Raw genomic sequence first — 18,558 nt, forward strand, 5'->3', positions numbered from 1 at the left:
TGCTAAAAATACAAAAATTAGCCAGGCAAGGTGGCGGGCGCCTGTAATCCCAGCTACTCATGAGGCTGAGGCAGGAGAATTGCTCGATCCCAGGAGGTAGAGGTTGCAGTGAGCTGAGATAGTGCCACTGCACTCCAGCGATACTCCATCACATAAAAATAAAATAAAATAAAATAAATCAACACAGCCCAGGCACAGTGGCTCATGCCTGTAATTCCAGCACTTTGGGAGGCCAAGGCGGGTGAATCACTTGAGATCAGGAGTTTAAGACCAGCCTGGCCAACATGGTACCAAAATCTGTATTAGTCAGGGTTCTCTAGAGGGACAGAACTAATAGGACATGTGTATATATGAAAGGGAGTTTATTTTTATTTTATTTAATTTTTTAAAACTTTTTTTGAGACGGAGTCTTGCTCTGTTGCCCAGGCTGAAGTGCAGTGGAGCAATATCGGCTCACTGCAACCTCTACCTCCCATGTTCAAGCAATTCTCCTACCTCAGCCTCCTGAGTAGCTGGGATTACAGGCGCACGCCACCATACCTGGCTAAGTTTTGTATTTTTTTTTTAGTAGAGACAAGGTTTCACCATGGTGGCCAGGCTGATCTGTAACTCCTGACCTTGTGATCTGCCTGCCTCGGCCTCCCAAAGTGCTGGGATTACAGGCGTGAGCCACCTCACCTGGCCAAAGGGAGTTTATTAAGGAGAATTGACTCACACGATCACAAAGTGAAGTCCCACGATAGACCATCTACAAACTGAGGAGCAAGGAAGCCAATAGTGGGCTGGGCACGGTGACTCATGCCTACAATCCCAACACTTCTGGAGGCCAAGGCGGGCGGATCACCTGAGGTCAAGATTTCAAGACCAACCTGACCAATATGATGAAACACTGTCTCTACTAAAATAAACAAAAATTAGCGGGGCATGGTGGCATGCACCTGTAATCCCAGCTACTCGGGAGGCTGAGGCAGGACAATTGCTTGAATCCAGGAGGCAGAGGTTGCAGTGAGCTGAGATAGCGCCATTACACTCCAGCCTGGGCAACAGGAGCGAAACTCAGTCTCAAAAAAAAGGCCCAGCAAGGTGGTGTAATCCCAGCACTTTGGGAGGCCGAGGCAGGCAGATCACGAGGTCAGGAGATCGAGACCATCCTGCCTAACACGGTGAAACCCCATCTCTACTAAAAATACAAAAAATTAGCCGGGCGTGGTGGCGGGCGCCTGTAGTCCCAGCTACTCGGGAGGCTGAGGCAGGAGAATGGCGTGAACCTGGGAGGCGGAGCTTGCAGTGAGCTGAGATAGTGCCATTGCACTCCAGCCTGGGCGACAGAGCAAGACTCGGTCTCAAAAAAAAAAAAAAAGGAAGCCAATAGTAGCTCAGCCTGAGTCCCAAAACCTCAAAACTGAGGAAGCCGACCGTGCAGCCTTCAGTCTGTGGCCAAAGGCCCAAGAGCCCCTGGCAGACCACTGGTCTAAGTCCAAGAGTCCAAAAGCCAAAGAACTTGGAGTCTGATATTTGAGGGCAGGAAGCATCCCACATGAGAGAAAGATGAAGCCTGGAAGACTTAGCAAGTCAGCTTCTCCCACCTTCTGTCTGCTTTATTCTAGCAGCGCTGGCAGCTGGTTGGATGGTGCCCACCCAAACTGAGGATGGGTCTGCCTCTCCAAGTCCACTGACTGAAATGTTAATCTCCTTTGCCAACACCCTCACAGACACACCCAGGAACAATATTTTGCATACTTCAATCCAATCAAATTGATAATTTTTTTTTTTTTGAGATGGAGTCTTGCTCTGTCTTGCAGGCTGGAGTGCAGTGGTGCAATGATGTGATCCCAGCTCACAGCAACCTCTGCCTTCTGGGTTCAAGCGAGGCTCCCACCTCAGCCTCCTGAGTAGCTGATATTACAGGCGTGTTCCACTGCACCCGGCTAATTTTTGTATTTTGAGTAGAGGCAGGGTTTTACCATGTTGGTCAGGCTGTCCTTGAACTCCTGATCTCCAGTGATCGGCCTGCCTCAGCCTCCCAAAGTGCTGGGATTACAGGTGTGAGCCACCAGGTCCAGTCTGATATGAAGGTAATAAATCTTACATCACATGTTTGTTTTTTGAGACAGAGTCTTGTTCTATAGCCTAGGCTGGAGAGCAGTGGTGCAATCTCAGCTCACTGCAACCTCCGCTTCCTGGGTTCAAGTGATTCTCCTGCCTCAGCCTCCCAAGTAGCTGGGACTACAGGCACCCGTCACCACGCCTGGCTCAGTTTTTTGGGTTTTTTTTTTGTATGTTTAGTAGAGACGGCCTTTTTTTGTTTTTTTTTTGAGAGGGTCTTCATTCTGTCGCCCAGGAAACCCCGTCTCTACTAAAAATACAAAAATTACCTGAGTGTGGTGGCACGTGCCTATAATCCCAGCTACTCAGGAGGCTGAGGCAGGAGAACTGCTTGAACCCAGAAGGCGGAGGTTGCAACTGGGCAACAGAGTGAGACTCCGTCACACACACACACACAAAAATTAGGCTGCGTGCGGTGGCTCACGCCTGTAATCCCAGCACTTTGGGAGGCCGAGGTGGGTGGATCACGAGGTCAGGAGATCGAGACCATCCTGGCTAACATGGTGAAACCCCGTTTCTACTAAAAAAATACAAAACAATTAGCTGGGCGTGGTGGCAGGCGCCTGTAGTCCCAGCCACTCGGGAGGCTGAGGCAGGAGAATGGCATGAACCCGGAAGGCAGAGCTTGCAGTCAGCCGAGATCGCGCCACTGCATTCCAGCCTGGGCAATAGAGCAAGACTCCATCTCAAAAAAAAAAAAAAATTAGCTGGGCATGGTGGTGTGCACCTATAGTCTCCGCTACTTGGGAGGCTGAGGCAGGAGAAATGCGGGAACCTGGGAGGCAGAGATTGTAGTGAGCTGAGAGTGCGTCACTGCAGCCCAGCCTGGGCGACAGAGTGAGACTCCGTCTCAAAAAAAAGACAAAAAGGAAAAAAATCGACACAGGGCAGGGTGTGGTGGCTCACACCTGTAATCCCTGCACTTTGGGAGGCCAAGGTGGGTGGATCACCTGAGGTCAGGAGTTCGAGACCAGCCTGGCCAACATGAGGATACCCTGAATCTACTAAAAATACAAAAAATTAGCTGGGCGTGGTGGTGCATGCCTGTAATGTCACTACTCAGGAGGCTGAGGCAGAAGAATCATTTGAACCCAGGAGGTGGAGGTTGTAGTGAGCCGAGATCGTGGCCACTGCACTCTGGCCTGGGCAATAAGAGGAAAACTCTGTCTCAAAAATAAACAAACAGGCCGGGCGCGGTGGCTCACGCTTGTAATCCCAGCACTTTGGGAGGCCGAGGCGGGTGGATCACGAGGTCAGGAGATCGAGACCACAGTGAAACCCCGTCTCTACTAAAAATACAAAAAATTAGCCGGGCGTGGTGGCGGGCGCCTGTAGTCCCAGCTACTCGGAGAGGCTGAGGCAGGAGAATGGCGTGAACCCCGGAGGCGGAGCTTGCAGTGAGCCGAGATTGCGCCACTGCACTCCAGCCTGGGCAACAGAGCGAGACTCCGTCTCAAAAAAAAAAAAAAAACAAAACATAGGATAAACATGTGATCCACCAATTCCTCTTCGGGGTATAGATGCAAAAGAATTGAAACCAGGAACTTGAACAGATATTTGTACACCCGCGTTCATAGCATCATAGCAGCATTACTCACAATAGCCAAAAAGTAGAAACAATTGAAATGCCCATCAAAGGATAAATGGATACACCAAATGAATGGATGTCTATACAATGGAATTATTATTTGGTCATAAAAAGGAATGAGGTACTGAAACATGCCATAGCATGAATTAACTTTGAACACATTATGCCAGGTTAAATAAACCAGACTCAAAAGGACAAATATTGTACAATACTACTTATATGAAGCACTTAGCATAGTCAAATTCTGGCTAGGCACAGTGGCTCATGCCTGTAATCCCAGCACTCTGGGAGGCCGAAGTGGGCAGATCACTTGAGGTCACAAGTTTGAGACCAGCCTGGACAACATGGCGTAACAACGCGTCTACTAAAAATACAAAAATTTGCTGGGTGTGGTGGCGCACGCCAGCAGTCCTACTACTCTGGAGTAGCTATTCTGGAGGCTGAAATAGGAGAATTGCTTGAACCTGGGAGGCGGAGGTTGCAGTGAGCCAAGATTGCACCACTGCACTGTAGCCTGGGTGACAAGAGTGAGACTCTGTCTCAAAAAAAATGTTAAAATGGTAAACCTTATGTAATGTCTATTTTATCACAATAAAAAATTAAAAGTTAATTTAAAATGAAATAATTTAAAAGGAAAGATATTGAAGAGTAAGATTTTGAGTGTGCCTGTGATATCCCTGACACTGAGCTGGGAGGTGGTCACTGGTTCAGGGAGCTTACATGCTAATGAGCCAACAGTGCGTATGCCAAGTGTCCACATCATGCCTGGTAGAGCAGAAGTGCTCATAAATGTAGTTATTATTTGATAACCCTCAGCTTACTTTTGAAAGTAAGCAGGATTCCAAATTAATCCACCTTGGAGAAGTCTTATGACACGATGGTGACATTCTGTATCCCAGTAAAGAATCTGTTTTTGGCTGGGCTCGGTGGCTTACACCTATAATCCCAGGACTTTGGGAGGCCGAGGTAGGTGGATCACCTGAGGTCAGGAGTTCGAGACCAGCTTGGACAACATGGTGAAACCCCGTCTCTACTAAAAATACAAAAATTAGCCAGGTGTGGTGGCGATGGCCTGTAGTCCCAGCTATTGAAGAGGCTGAGGCAGGAGAATCGGTTGAACCCAGGAGACGGAGGTTGCAGTGAGCCAAAATGGTGCCGCTGCACTCCAGCCTGGGTGACAGAGCGAGAATCTATCTCAGAAAAAACAAAAAGAATCTGTTTTTTCAGGCCAGGTGTGGTGGCTCATGCCTGTAATCCCAGCACTTTGGGAGGCCGAGGCAGGTGGATTGCTTGAGGCCAGGAGTTCAAGACCAGCCTGGCCAACATAGTGAAACCCTATCTTTACTAAAAATAAAAAAAAATTAGCTGGGCATGGTGGCGTGTGCTTGTAGTCCCAGCTACTCGGGAGGCTGAGGCAGAAGAATCGCTTGAAAACGGGAGGTGGAGGTTGCACTGCACTCCAGCTTGGGCAACAGAGTGAGACTTTGTCTCAAAAAAAAAGATTCTATTTTTTTCTTTTTTGTACAGAGATAGGAACATACTAGCAAAAAACCTTATTGTAAATTTCTCAAATTCTTCTACTGATCAATGTGTAACCTGTGGGACACTGAATAGGACGCTGATTTTTTTTTTTTTTTTTTTTAAGATTAACTGAAGCGCACCTCTGGAGGCTGAGGTTGGAGGATCCCTTGAGCCCAGGAGTTCCAGGCTATAGTGAATTGTGATTGCACCATTGCACTCTACCCTGAGCAGCGAAGTGAGACCCTGTCTCTAAAAAAAAGAAAAAAAGCCAGGCACAGTGGCTCACGCCTGTAATCCCAGCACTTTGGGAGGCCAAGGCGGGTGGATCAGGAGATCGAGACCATCCTGGCTAACACGGTGAAACTCTGTCTGTACTAAAAATACAAAAAATTAGCTGGGCATGGTGGCATGCACCTGTAGTCCCAGCTACTTGGGAGGCTGAGGCAGGAGAATCACTTGAACCTGGGAGGCGGAGATTGCAGTGAGCCGAGATCGTGCCACTGCACTCCAGCCTGGGCAACAGAATGAGACTCTGTCTCAAAAAAAAAAAAAAAAGGCCAAGCACGGTGGCTCACGCCTGTACTCCTAGCACTTTGGGAGGCCAAGGCAGGCAGATCACCTAAGGTCGGAAGTTTGAGACCAGCCTGACCAACATGGATAAACCCCATCTCTACTAAATATATAAAATTAGCCGGGCATGGTGGTGCATGCTTGTAATCCCAGCTACTCGGGAGGCTAAGGCGGGAGAATCACTTGAATCCGGGATGCGGAGGTTTTGGTGAGCCGGTATCACGCCATTGTACTCCAGCCTGGGCAAGAGCGAAACTCCGTCTCAAAAAAAAAAAAAAAAGAAGAAGAAGAGAAAAAAAAGAGGACAATTCTGGTATGAGGACCCCACACCCTTGTTTTAAACTTTCCTGTAAAAACCTTTGTCCTTGGGACAGACTCGGGAACATGCCCAACTCTGTTGGTGTGTCTTCCCGGGTCAGTTCTCACATTTGCCTTCCAATAAGTCTTTATCAAATTATTTCTGTCTCATGAGCCTTAAGTTTAGTTGCATAATGGTCACCATCACAGATAAGTAGACTGAGGCCCAGAGAGAGCCTTAAAGAAGGAATGAAGGTCCTACGACAAGGGAGGCAGCACCGACTGGGCTCTGAGTTCCGTAAGGTGGTGTCAGTGGAAGGTTTGTTATTGTTGTTGTTGTTCTGAGACAGAGTCACGTAGGCTGGAGTGCAGTGGCCTGATCATGGCTCACTGCAGCCTTAAACTCCTGGACTCAAGCCATTCACCCACCTTGGCCTCCCAAAGTGCTGGGATTACAGCTGTGAGTCTCTGCAACTGGCCTTGCCTTTTGTTTTGGTTGCGGTGGTGGACCCTGGGTGAGGGTAGGGGTGTGGTGGGGTGGACGAGGAGGTGATACACCAGACTGCTGCATCTAGAGTCATCCTAAGTGTTTTTTTTTTTTTTTTTTTTTTTTGCACCAACTGGCAGAATTTCCTCCCTTTCTCTCTCTGCCTCCTTTTCTGATTCACTCTCCATCTGTTACTGGCTTCTGGCTTCTGAGAATGTGGATGTAGAAGGGTGGGGTAAGCTGTGGGGGGTGGGGAAGTAGATACAAAAACACAGGCAGTTCTTAATAGGCTTTCAAATATTTTTTGAGTGCTCTCTAGGTACCAAGCAATGTTCTAGGAGCTGGGGGAGTCCTACCGTGAATAAAATCGACTTTGTCCCTGCTTTCACAGAGGTTCCATTGCAGGGTATATATGTATGGAGGGGAGGGGAGGGGACTGTGGATACAGACGGGGACAAGATATGTCAGGAATGGGTAAGGGCTATAAAGGAGGTAAGAATGTCTAGGGAGAAGGCACAACTTGAGACAATGAGAACAGGGAAGACCAGGCTGAAGAGCTGGGACCTGGGAGATGCAAAGGAGGCAGCTGAAGATCCAGAGGAAGAAGGTGCCTGGCCTGGCGAAACGGGGAAAGGCTGTGAAATCCACGTGTTGGAGGAACTTTAGGAAGGTCAGTGTGGCTGGACTAGAGAGACAGAAAGAAGGCAAGACAAGGCCAGGCGCGGTGGCTCACATCTGTAATTCCAGCACTTTGGGAGGCTGAGGTGGAGTTCGAGACCAGCCTGGCCAACGTGGTGAAACCCCATCTCTACTAAAAATACAAAAATTAGCCACGTGTGGTGGCACGTGCCTGTAGTCCCAGCTACTTGGGAGAATGAGGTGGGAGAATCACTTGAACTTGGGAGGCAGAAGTTGCAGTGAGCCGAGATTGCGCCACTGCACTCCAGCCTGGATGACAGAGTAAGACTCTGTCTCGAAAAAAAAAAAAAGAAGAAAGAAAGTCAAGAGAGGATCCCAGTGCCAGGTCTTATAAACCATGATGGGGAGTTCACAAGCAAATTTTTTTAAAGGGGATAGGAGGCCACTAAAAGAATTAAGAATGAAGACTCAAAGGCAGCAAGACAGGAAGTAGGGAGACCAATTAGGAGGCTCTGGCTGTGACAGAGGCAGATGACGATGATCTGGACCAGTGGGGGTTAGAGAAGAGGTGATATTCTAGGGGTCTTTGGGAGGTGACTGAGAGATGAGGACAACATTCCCTGAGGTGGGGGACACTGGGACAGAAGCAGGTTTGTTGAAGACATCTAAGGGGGGTGGGGAAAGAAAAGAATTCAGTTGTGGGCATGTGGAGTATGGAGAGTCGGTGGACGGCCAGATACACTGTTCCAGGCTGGAGGAGAGACCAGATGATGCTTGAAGTTTTTCTCTCAAAAAATCAGTTGCCAGGAGTGGTGGCTCACGCCTGTAATACCAGCACTTTGGGAGGCTGAGGCGGGCGGATCGCCCGAGGTTAGGAGTTTGAGACCAACCTGGCCAACACGGTGAAACGACATCTCTGCTAAAAATACAAAAATTAGCCAGGTGTGGTGGTGGGGACCTGTAATCCCAGCTGCTTGGGGGGCTGAGGCAGGAGAATTGCTTGAACTCGGGAGGCAGAGGTTGCAGTGAGCCGAGATGGCACCACTGCACTCAAGCCTGAGTGACAAGAGTGAGACTCTGTCTCAAAAAAAAAAAAAAAAAAAAAAATCAGTTATAGGCCAGGAACAGTGGCCTGTAATCCCAGCACTTTGGGAGACCGAGGCAGGCGGGTCACCTAAGGTCATGAGTTTGGGGCCAGCCTGGCCAACATAGTCTCTACTAAAAATACAAAAATTAGTCAGGCGTGGCAGCGCATGCCTATAATCCCCGCTACTCAGGAGGCTGAGGCAGGAAAATCCCTTGAACTCAGAAGGTAGAGGTTGCAGTGAGCTGAGATTGTGGGGCCACTGCACTCCAGCCTGGCGACAGAGCGAGACTCCATCTCAAAAAGAAAAAAAAAATCAGTTATCATCCAGGCATGGTGGCCCACGACTATAATCCCAGCACTTTGGGAGGCCAAGGTGGGTGGATCACTTGAGTTCAGGAATTTGAGACCAGCCTCGGTAACACGGTGAAACCCCAGCTCTATGAAAAATACAAAAAGTAGCTGGGCATGGTTGTGCAAGCCTATGGTCTCAGCAACTCGGAAAGTCAAGGTTGGAGGATCACTTGTGCCCAGGAGGAGACTCTATCCCCCAAAATAACTAAATAAAAATAAATGGCCAGGCATGGTGGCTCACGCCTGTAATGCCAGCACTTTGGGAGACTGAGGCAGGAGGATCACGAGGTCAAGAGATTGAGACCATCCTGGCCAACATGGTGAAACCCTGTCTCTACTAGAAATACAAAAATTGGCCGGGCGTGATGGCTTATGCCTGTAATCCCAGCACTTTGGGAGGCCAAGGCAGGCAGATCATGAGGTCAAGAGATCGAGACCATCCTGGCCAAAACAGTGAAACCCCGTCTCTACTAAAAATACAAAAAATTAACCAGGTGTGGTGGCACGCACTTGTAGTCCCAGCTACTCGGGAGGCTGAGGCAGGAGAATTGCTTGAACCTGGGAGGCAGAGGTTGCAGTGAGCCGAGATCGCACCACTGCACTCCAGCCTTGCGACAGACCCAGACTCCGTCTCCAAATAAATAAATAAATAAATAAATAAATAAACAAACAAACAAACAATTATGGTGGCTCACACCTGTAATCCCAGCACTTTGGGAGGCCGAGGCAGGAGGACTGCTTGAGCCCAGGAGTTAGAGACCCCAGTGGGCAACATGGTAAAACCCCATTTCTACTAAAAATGTAAAAATTAGCCAGGCATGGTGGCTCCTGCTTGTGGTCCCAGCTACTCTGGGGGCTGAGGCAGGAGGACTGCTTGAGCACAGGAGGCTGGGGCTGCAGTGAGCCGAGATCCCGCCACGGCACTCAGCCTGGGAGATCAACCGAGACCTGCCCCCCCCCACCAAAAAAAAAAAAGAAAAAAAGAAAGAAAGATAAGAGGGGCCGGGCGCCGTGGCACACGCCTGTAATCCCAGCACTTTGGGAGGCTGAGGCGGGCGGATCACAAGGTCAGGAGATCGAGACCATCCTGGCTAACACGGTGAAACCCCGTCTCTACTAAAAAATACAAAAAAATTAGCCGGGCGTAGTGGCGGACGCCTGTAGTCCCAGCTACTGAGGAGACTGAGGAAGGAGAATGGCGTGAACCTGGGACGCGGAGCTTGCACTGAGCCGAGATTGCGCCACTGCACTCTAGCCTGGGCGACAGAGCAAGACTCCGTCTCAAAAAAAAAAAAAAAAAGAAAAAGAAAAAGAAAAGAGAAAAAAACTTAATAGGGTTGCTGTGAGGATTATACAAGACAGAAGCATCTTCACCAAGCCATAGGCCATAGAAAGATCTTTTTGTTTGTTTTTTGAGACAAGAGTCTCACTCTGTTGCCCAGGCTGGAGTGCAATGGCTTGATCTCGGCTCACTGCAACCTCCACCTCCCAGGTTCAAGTGATTCTCCTGGCTCAGCCTCCTGAGTAGCTGGGACTAGAGGGGCGTGACACGACGCCCAGCTAATTTCTGTATTTTTAGTAGAGACGGGGTTTCACCATGTTGCCCAGGCTGGTCTCGAACTCCTGATCTCAAGTGATCTGCCCACCTCGGCTTCCCAAAGTGCTGGGATTACAGGCGTGAGCCACCACACCTGGCCATAGAAAGGTCTTAATACGGCCGGGCGCGGTGGCTCACGCCTGTAATCCCAGCACTTTGGGAGGCCCAGGCGGGTGGATCACGAGGTCAGATATTGAGACCATCCTGGCCAACATGGTGAAATCCTGTCTTTACAAAAATGCAAAAAAAAAAAAAAAAAAAAAAAAAAACTAGCTGGGCGTGGTGTCGCGCGCCTCTAGTGCCAGCTATTTGGGAGGCTGAGGCCGCAGACTCACTTGAACCCAGGAGGCGGAAGTTGCAGTGAGCTGAGATCGCGCCACTGCACTCCACCCTGGCCAAAGAACGAGACTCTGTCTCAAAAAAAACCAAATAAATAAAAAATAAAGGTCTTAATACTTGTTAATTACTATTACTGACCCCAGGAACTCTCTGAAGCACTTTTCATGCAGGTATCACCTTTTTTAGCACTCACATTATGTCTTATCGGAAACAGGTTTAGAGCTGTCAAGAAATTCCTCCAGAGTCGTTTACACTTCCAGCAGGGGAGTCAAGACTTCAACCCAGAAACTCACAAGCAGGAAAAACTTGGCAAACAGGCATGGGTCAGACGATGCTTAGGGCTTGCTCAAGGACTCGTGACCAGTTACTGATCTATGCAGATCTTCTGATTGCAAACTGATAGCTGGATTGTAACTTGAAGGGTCTGATAAGATGTAAACTTCCTAAAACAGGATTTGGGGAGGTAAATGGCGTAGAGTCCTCCAGAGGAGTCGAGAAAGCTAGCTTGGCCCTCAATTGTGGTTGAGGTGATTCTTTCATTTAGGGCTTATTTTCCTCATCTATGAGTGCGGGAAGGAGAGTTACTGGGGTCTCTAGCGACCTTTCCAACACTGATTTTCAAGGGCGAAAGAATTCCGCTTAGGTAAGGCCCAAATCCCTTGGCTAAGGTTAATCCTCGGTGGGGCCGGCAATAGGGACGCGTCCCCTTTAAGGCGCCAGCTCGCCAGCGGCGGCGGCCGGAAGTGTTGAAGCCCGGCCTGGCGGCGGCGGTGGCGGTAGCTGCCGTGGCGGCCTCTGCGCATGCTCCGTCGCCCGCCCGCCCTGGCCGCTCGCCGCCCGCCCGCCCGACGGAGACGGTGAGGAGGGGGAGGGGTGGGCGCGCGGGCGCGGGCGCGGGGTGGGGTGGGGGCGGGGGGGCGGGCGCGGGGGCCGCGCGGCGGCCGGCGAGGGCGGGCGGGCGCGCAGGGGGCGGGGGGCTGCTGCCTCCGCGGGCGCCTCCCCACGCCCTGTGCGTGCCGCCGCCGCCGCCGGGGAGCGAGCGGACGTCGCGGCGCCGCGGGGGGGTGGGGGGACGCTGCCGCTGGGTCCGCCCGAGCAGCCGGGCCGCCCCCAGCGCAGCCGGCCGCGCCGCCGGGGCTCGGGCCCCAGGCCGGGGCGGCGGGAACCGGCGAGTCCACCACTGGGGGGGCCCCGGCGCCCCCGGACCGAAGGGCCCGGAAGTACTCGGCTCAGGGGCCAGGAGGGGCCGGAGTGACTCCGGACTGAGAGGCCCAGGCACCCAGGACCCCGTCGAGGGGTCCGGGGAGCCTGGGGTATCCCCAAAGGCGGGGTCCGGGGAGCACCGGGCCCTCGGATGAGGAGCTGGTTGGAGGCCTGGGTCCTGCCCAGTGGGAGGGGGACGATAGGTGCTGGAAGCCCGGATGCCCGCTTGGGAGGAGACCCTCTCGGAGCCTTGGCGGGAGAGCAAGAGTACAGAGTGGGTTCTTCTGAGGAGAGCAGAGTCCAGCTTATCCCGAGGGGCGCGGTAGAGGCCTCGGCCACTCAGAACAAGGGAAAAAAGGGCAGGTTCTTTCCCAAAGGCAGGGAAGGAAGAGGAGCTCCCAGAAGTGAGCAGGCCCAGGTCTCCCCACAGATGAGCGCGTGCTAGGAGGGCTTCTAGAGCCTCCTGAAGTACGAAGGAGCAGCGTCCAAACCTGAGGGGACGAAGGTGTCTAGGTGCCTCTTGATGTCTAGGTGGAGAACAAAGTAGCCCGCTCGGTCAGGGCATGGAGAAACCTATCTTTTTGAGAGAAGTAGAGATCGTTGAGGAAAGACGCTGCGGGTGTTCCCGCTTTCTGAAATGACAGAGGAATTGGCCTGGTGTTATCTAAGTGAGGGGCAGGAGAGATGAAGGCAAAATCTCAACCCGAGGGTCTTTGGAGGATGATCCACCAGACAAGGGGGTGAAGCCTTGACCTAGACAGCGGAACAGGCGCAGCCCTGGATTCTCTCAAGATGAGAGAAATCTCAGAACCACTTCCTAGTAGACACAGATGGGGCCTTGATTGATGTCTGCTTAGGCGAATCAAGATGGGTTTTACGAAAAGAGACTGTCAGACATAATTCTAGTCTTGAGGGATTATCTTCTTCCTCCTTGCCTCTGCTGATAGTTACCAAAGTGCATTTGGGGACCCTTTTTATTTATTTGTGTTTTGAGACGGAGTCTCAGTCTGTCACCCAGGCTGGAGTGCAGTGGTGCGATCTCGGCTCACTGCAAGCTCCGCCTCCCGGGTTCAAACGATTCTCCTGCCTCAGCCTCCCGAGTAGCTGGGACTACAGGCTCGTGCCACCACACCAGCCAATTTTTGTTTGTTTGTTTGAGACGGAGTTTCACTCGTTGCCCAGACTGGAGTGCAATGGCGCGATCTCGGCTCACCGCAACCTCCGCCTCTCGAGTTCAAGCGATTCTCCTGCCTCACCCTCCCGAGTAGCTGGGGCTACAGGCACCCGCCACCATGCCCAGCTAATTTTTGTATTTTTAGTAGAGACGGGGTTTCACCATGTTGGCCAGGCTGGTCTCGAACTCCCAACCTCAGGTGATCTGACATCCTCAGCCTCCCAGAGTACTGGGATTACAGGCGTGAGTCACTGCGCCTGGTCCACCAGGCTAATTTTTTTGTGTTTTTAGTAGAGACGGGGTTTCACTGTGTTAGCCAGGATGGCCCTCTCCTGACCTCGTGATTCCTCCACGTTGGCCTTCCAAAGTGCTGGTATTACAGGCGTGAGCCACTGCGCCCGGCCGGGGAAACTTCTCATTCAATGGTTGCACCGTCTCCTAATTTGAGAGCCTTATATCAAGGATGTATATTTAATATCTTACTTAAATGATTTTTTTTTTGGTTCCTATTTACTTCAGCAAATACATTGAATAGGTAGCTTCTACTCAGCTTCATTGGGTTTATTGTGGGGGCAGTATTTTGGTCTTGCCCTAAGCCAAAGTCCACCGGACTGTAGCGGGATGACTCCAAATAACTCTTATCCCATCGCCGCCTCAAACATCTACATAGTAGTCTCCAGTCTGTGACTTAGAATTTCACCTCCTCTGGATACTTCTCTCAGTGTTTTTGCGTAATTTACTTGTTGACCTCATTACATCTTGTAGCACTGTGGATCACCCACTGAATGCATGAGAAGAAATAAAGGGGATATCAAGGAGTTTTGGCCTCAAGTAATAATAAAGTTTTAACTTGGTTTTTTTCCCCTCGTTTTAAACAAAACCGTAGTTTAGAGTGGAAATTTCTTTTTTATTTTATTTTTTTGGGGGGACAGAGTTTCCCTATGTCGCCCAGGTGAGAGTGCATTGCGGGATCTCAGCTCACTGCAAACTCGATCCTCTCAGCTCAGCCTCCTGAGTAGCTGGGACTACAGGCACGTGGCACTGCGCCCGCCTAATTTTGTTAGTTTTCTGGCGGGCGCTGTGATTTATGCCTGTAATGCCAGCACTTTGGGAGGCCGAGACAGGCGGCCTCCCAAAGTGAGCGGCCTCCTCGGCCTCTCTTTAGCTCGAGTTCCAGACCAGCTTGGGCAACATGGTGAAACCCTGTCTCTACAAAAAATGACAAAAATTAGCCGGGCGTGGTGGAGCTAGCTGCCTGTGGTCCCAGTTACTCCGGAGGCCGAAGTGTGAGGATTGCTTGAGCCCGGAAGTCGAGGTTGCAGTGAGCTGAGAGCCTGGGTGACAGAGTGAGACTATGTTTCACCAAAAAATAAATAAATAAATAATAATAAAAAACCACGTCTCCAAAAATTATAATAGAGTGTGGAATAAATAAATATTTTGGGCTGGGCGCGGTGGCTCACGCCTGTAATCCCAGCACTTTGGGAGGCGGAGGCGGGCGGATCACCTGAGGTCAGGAGTTTTGAGACCCACCTGGCCAACATGGTGAAACCCTGTCTCTACTAAAAAATACAAAAATTAGCTGGGCGTGGTGGCAGACGCCTGTAATCCCAGCCCCTTGGGAGGCAGGAGAATCACTTGAACCTGGGAGGCGGAAGTTGCAGTGAGCTGAGACCGTGCCATTGCACTCCAGCCTGGGCAACAAGAGAGAAACTCCGTCTCAAAAAAAATTAAATAAATATTTTTGGGTTAGAAAATTTCAGAAAATCTCGTACTCATTTTTACTTTTCTTTTTTTACTTTTTTTTTTTTTTTTTTTGAGATGGAGTCTCACTCTGTCGCCCAGGCTGGAGTGCAGTGGCGCGATCTTGGCTCACTGCAAGCTCCGCCTCCTGGGTTCACGCCATTCTCCTGCGTCAGCCTCTCGAGTAGACTACTCGTCCGCCACCACGCCCAGCTAATTTTTTTTTTTTTTTTTTGTATTTTTTGTAGAGATGGGGTTTCACCGTGTTAGCCAGGATGATCTCGATTTCCTGACCTTGTGATCCGCCCTCCTCAGCCTCCCAAAGTGCTGGGATTACAGGCTTGAGCCACCGCACCCGGCCTACTTTTTTAAGTCCCCAGAAAGTGCCAATATTATTATTATTATTTTTTGTTATTATACTTTAAGTTCTAGGGTACATGTGCACAACGTGCAGGTTTGTTACGTATGTATACATGTGCCATGTTGGTGTGCTGCACCCATTAACTCGTCATTTATATTAGGTATATCTCCTAATGCTATCCCTCCCCACTCTGGCCTGGGTGACAGATATTGTTCCTTTTTTTTTTTTTTGGACGGAGTCTCGCTCTGTCGCCAGGCTGGAGTGCAGTGGCGCAATCTTAGCCACTGCAACCTCCTCATCCTGGGTTCAAGTGATTCTCCTGCCTCAGCCTCCCGAGTACTGGGACTACAGGTGCATGCCACCATGCCCAGCTAATTTTTTTTTTTTTTTTTTTTGAGTTTTGCTCTTGTTGCCCAGGCTGGAGTGCAGTGGTGCGATCTCGGCTCAACGCAACCTCCGCCTCCCAGGTTCAAGTGATTCTCCTGCCTCAGCTTCCCGAGTAGATGGGATTACAGGCATGTGCCACTACGCCCGGCTAATTTTGTATTTTTAGTAGAGACGCGATTTCTCCATGTTGGCCAGCTGGTCTTGAACTCCCGACCTCAGGTGATCCACCCGCCTCGGCCTCCCGAAGTGCTGGGATTACAGGTGTGAGCCACTGCGCCCAGCCAGTATCACTCCTTTTTCATTACTAGTTCCAATGTCCTTCCCTGCAATCATGTGACACTTGTCCATTTTTTGTTTGTTTTTTTGAGATGGAGTTTCCAGGCTGGAGTGCAGTGGCTGTGGCGCAATCTTGTCTCACTGTAACCTCCACCTCCTGGGTTCAAGCAATTCTCCTGCCTCAGCATCCTAAGTAGCTGGGATTACAGGCGCCCACAACCACGCCTGGCTAATTTTTGTATTTTTAGTAGAGACGGGGTTTCACCATGTTGGCCAGGCTGGTCTCGAACCCCTGACCTTGTGATCCGCCCTCCTTGGCCTCCCAAAGTGCTGGGATTACAGGCGTGAGCCACTGTGCGCAGCCTGACACTTGTCCTTATTCAAACATAGCATATTGCCACGTTTTAGACATTGGATTTTCAGGACACACAAAAATGAATTTAGAGTGGGTCGGAAATCATTTGTTTAGTTTTCTGGTAACTGTGAGCAGTGATGTGCTTAGTTTCAAAGTGTCGTTTTTGTCTTTGAAAATAACTACAGGCTGGGCACAGTGGCTCAGGTCTTTAATCTCAGCACTTTGGGAGGCTGAGGTGAGAGGATTGCTTGAGCCCAGGAGTTTGACACCAGGCTAGGCAACATAGCAAGACCTCATGTCTACAAAGAAGTAAAGAAATTAGGCCGGGCGTGGTGTCTCACGCCTGTCCCAGCACTTCGGGAGGCTGAGGTGGGTGGATCACGAGGTCAGGAGTTCAAGACCAGCCTGGCCAACATGATGAAACCCCGTCTCTACTAAAAATACAAAAAATTAGCCAGGCGTGGTGGCGGGCACCCGTAATCCCAGCTACTCGGGAGGCTGAGGCTGAGACAGAGAATTGCTTGAACCAGGGAGGTGCAGGTTGCAGTGAGCCAGGACCCTACTATTGCACTCCAGCCTGGGCGACAGAGCGAGACTCTGTCTGAAAAAAACAAAAAAAATTTAATGAGAAAAAAGGAAAACAGAAATTAACAGGGTTGGTGATTGGTACCTATAGTGCCAGCTACTCCAGAGGCTGAGGTGGGAGGATTACTTGAGGCCCCGAGGTCGGGGCTGCAGTGAGCCAAAAACACTCTACTCCATACTGGCCTGGGTGACAGAGGGTGACCCTGTCTCAAAAAACAAAACGAAAGAAAACAAAAACCCAAAAAACTACAGAACAGTTAATTTTATTTATTTATTTATTTATTTATTTATTTATTTATTTATTTTTTTTGAGACGGAGTCTCCCTCTGTTCTCCAGGCTGGAGTACAAAGGCACAATCTCGGCTCACCTGCAACCTCCGCCTCCCGGGCCCAAGTGATTCTCCTACCTCAGCCTCCTGAGTAGTTGAGATTACAGACATGGGCCACCACGCCCGGCTAATTTTGTATTTTTAGTGGAGATGGGGTTTCTCCATGTTTGTCAGGCTGGTCTCTAACTCTCGACCTCAGGTGATCTGACTGCCCGGTTCTCCCAAAGTGCTGGGATTACAGGCGCAGGCCACCGTGCCTGGCCAGAATAGTTAATTCTTTTTTTTTTTTTTTTTTGAGACGGAGTCTTGCTCTGTCATCCAGGCTGGAGTGCAGTGGTGCAATCTCGGCTCACTGCAAGCTCCACCTCCCGGGTTCACGCCATTCTCCTGCCTCAGCCTCCCGAGTAGCTGGAACTATAGGTGCCCGCCACCATGCCCAGCTAATTTTTTGTATCTTTAGTAGAGACGGGGTTTCACCATGTTAGCCAGGATGGTCTCGATCTCTTGACTTCGTGATCCACCCACCTCGGCGTCCCAAAGTGCTAGGATTACAGGCATGAGCCACCACGCCTGGCCTCAGAATAGTTAATTCTTAAGCATTTCATGTAAATTTGACATATTTCCTTTACATGTGTACACGCAGAATTCCAGAGAGAGGCTGGCAGGGGTGGCTCACTCCTGTAATCCCAGCACTGTGGGAGACAGGCAGGGGCAGATCATTTGAGACCAGGAGTTCTGACACCAGCCTGGCCAACGTGGTGAAACCCCGTCTCAACTAAAAATAAAAAAAAGCCAAGCATGGTAGTGTGCACATGTCATCCCAGCTGCTACTCGGAAGGCTGAGTGAGGCACAACAATCGCTTGAACCCAGGAGGCAGAAGTTGCAGTGAGCGGAGATCACGCCACTGCACTCCAGCCTGGGCAACAGAGTGAGACTCTGTCTCAAAAAAAATAAAATAAAAGCAAGTTTAAATTAAAAAAAGAAAAAAGAATTCCAGAGAGAGTTGTATGATTTCACAATGAATACTCCAAAGCCCCGAAGGAGCAACTCACTCATCTTGCCTCAGGAGTTTTTGTTGCTGTAAACAAGAGCTACTTTTCCAGGCCGGGCGCAGTGGCTCACGCTTGTAATCCCAGCACTTTGGGAGGCCGAGGCGGGCGGATCACGAGGTCAGGAGATCGAGACCACAGTGAAACCCCGTCTCTAGTAAAAATACAAAAAAATTAGCCGGGCGTGGTGGCGGGCGCCTTGTAGTCCCAGCTACTCGGAGAGGCTGAGGCAGGAGAATGGCGTGAACCCGGGAGGCAGAGCTTGCAGTGAGCCGAGATTGCGCCACTGCACTCCAGCCTGGGTGACAGAGCGAGACTCCGTCTCAAAAAAAAAAAAAAAAAAAAGAGCTACTTTTCCATTTACACTCAGCTTAGAGATGACCTTGCATTTAGAGCTGGTTTCAGGTTACCTGCAAGGAATATGGTATTTAGGGTAATGAGTGATACTCAACCCAAACTTGCTTCTCTAAAGAAGGTCAGAATTGCCATGTTGAATCAGACCCATGGACTTAG

At 50.3% G+C, this 18,558-nt stretch overlaps 1 protein-coding gene across 2 annotated transcripts in view; it reads left to right on the forward strand.

The window, feature by feature from the left end:
* Positions 1-11,321: 11,321 nt before the first annotated feature.
* The window catches only part of GMEB1 (glucocorticoid modulatory element binding protein 1), a 51,276-nt gene continuing 44,039 nt past the window's right edge, over positions 11,322-18,558 (forward strand). Inside the window, exon 1 of one of the 2 annotated variants that reach the window (XM_030805681.1) lies at positions 11,322-11,439. The gene's annotated coding sequence lies outside the window, so the exon portion shown is untranslated. The remainder of the gene's footprint in view (positions 11,440-18,558) is intronic. The other variant, XM_030805680.1, reaches the window with a different exon arrangement.

This window comes from Nomascus leucogenys, chromosome 24, assembly GCF_006542625.1.
Source record: "Nomascus leucogenys isolate Asia chromosome 24, Asia_NLE_v1, whole genome shotgun sequence".
Lineage (NCBI taxonomy): Eukaryota > Metazoa > Chordata > Mammalia > Primates > Hylobatidae > Nomascus > Nomascus leucogenys.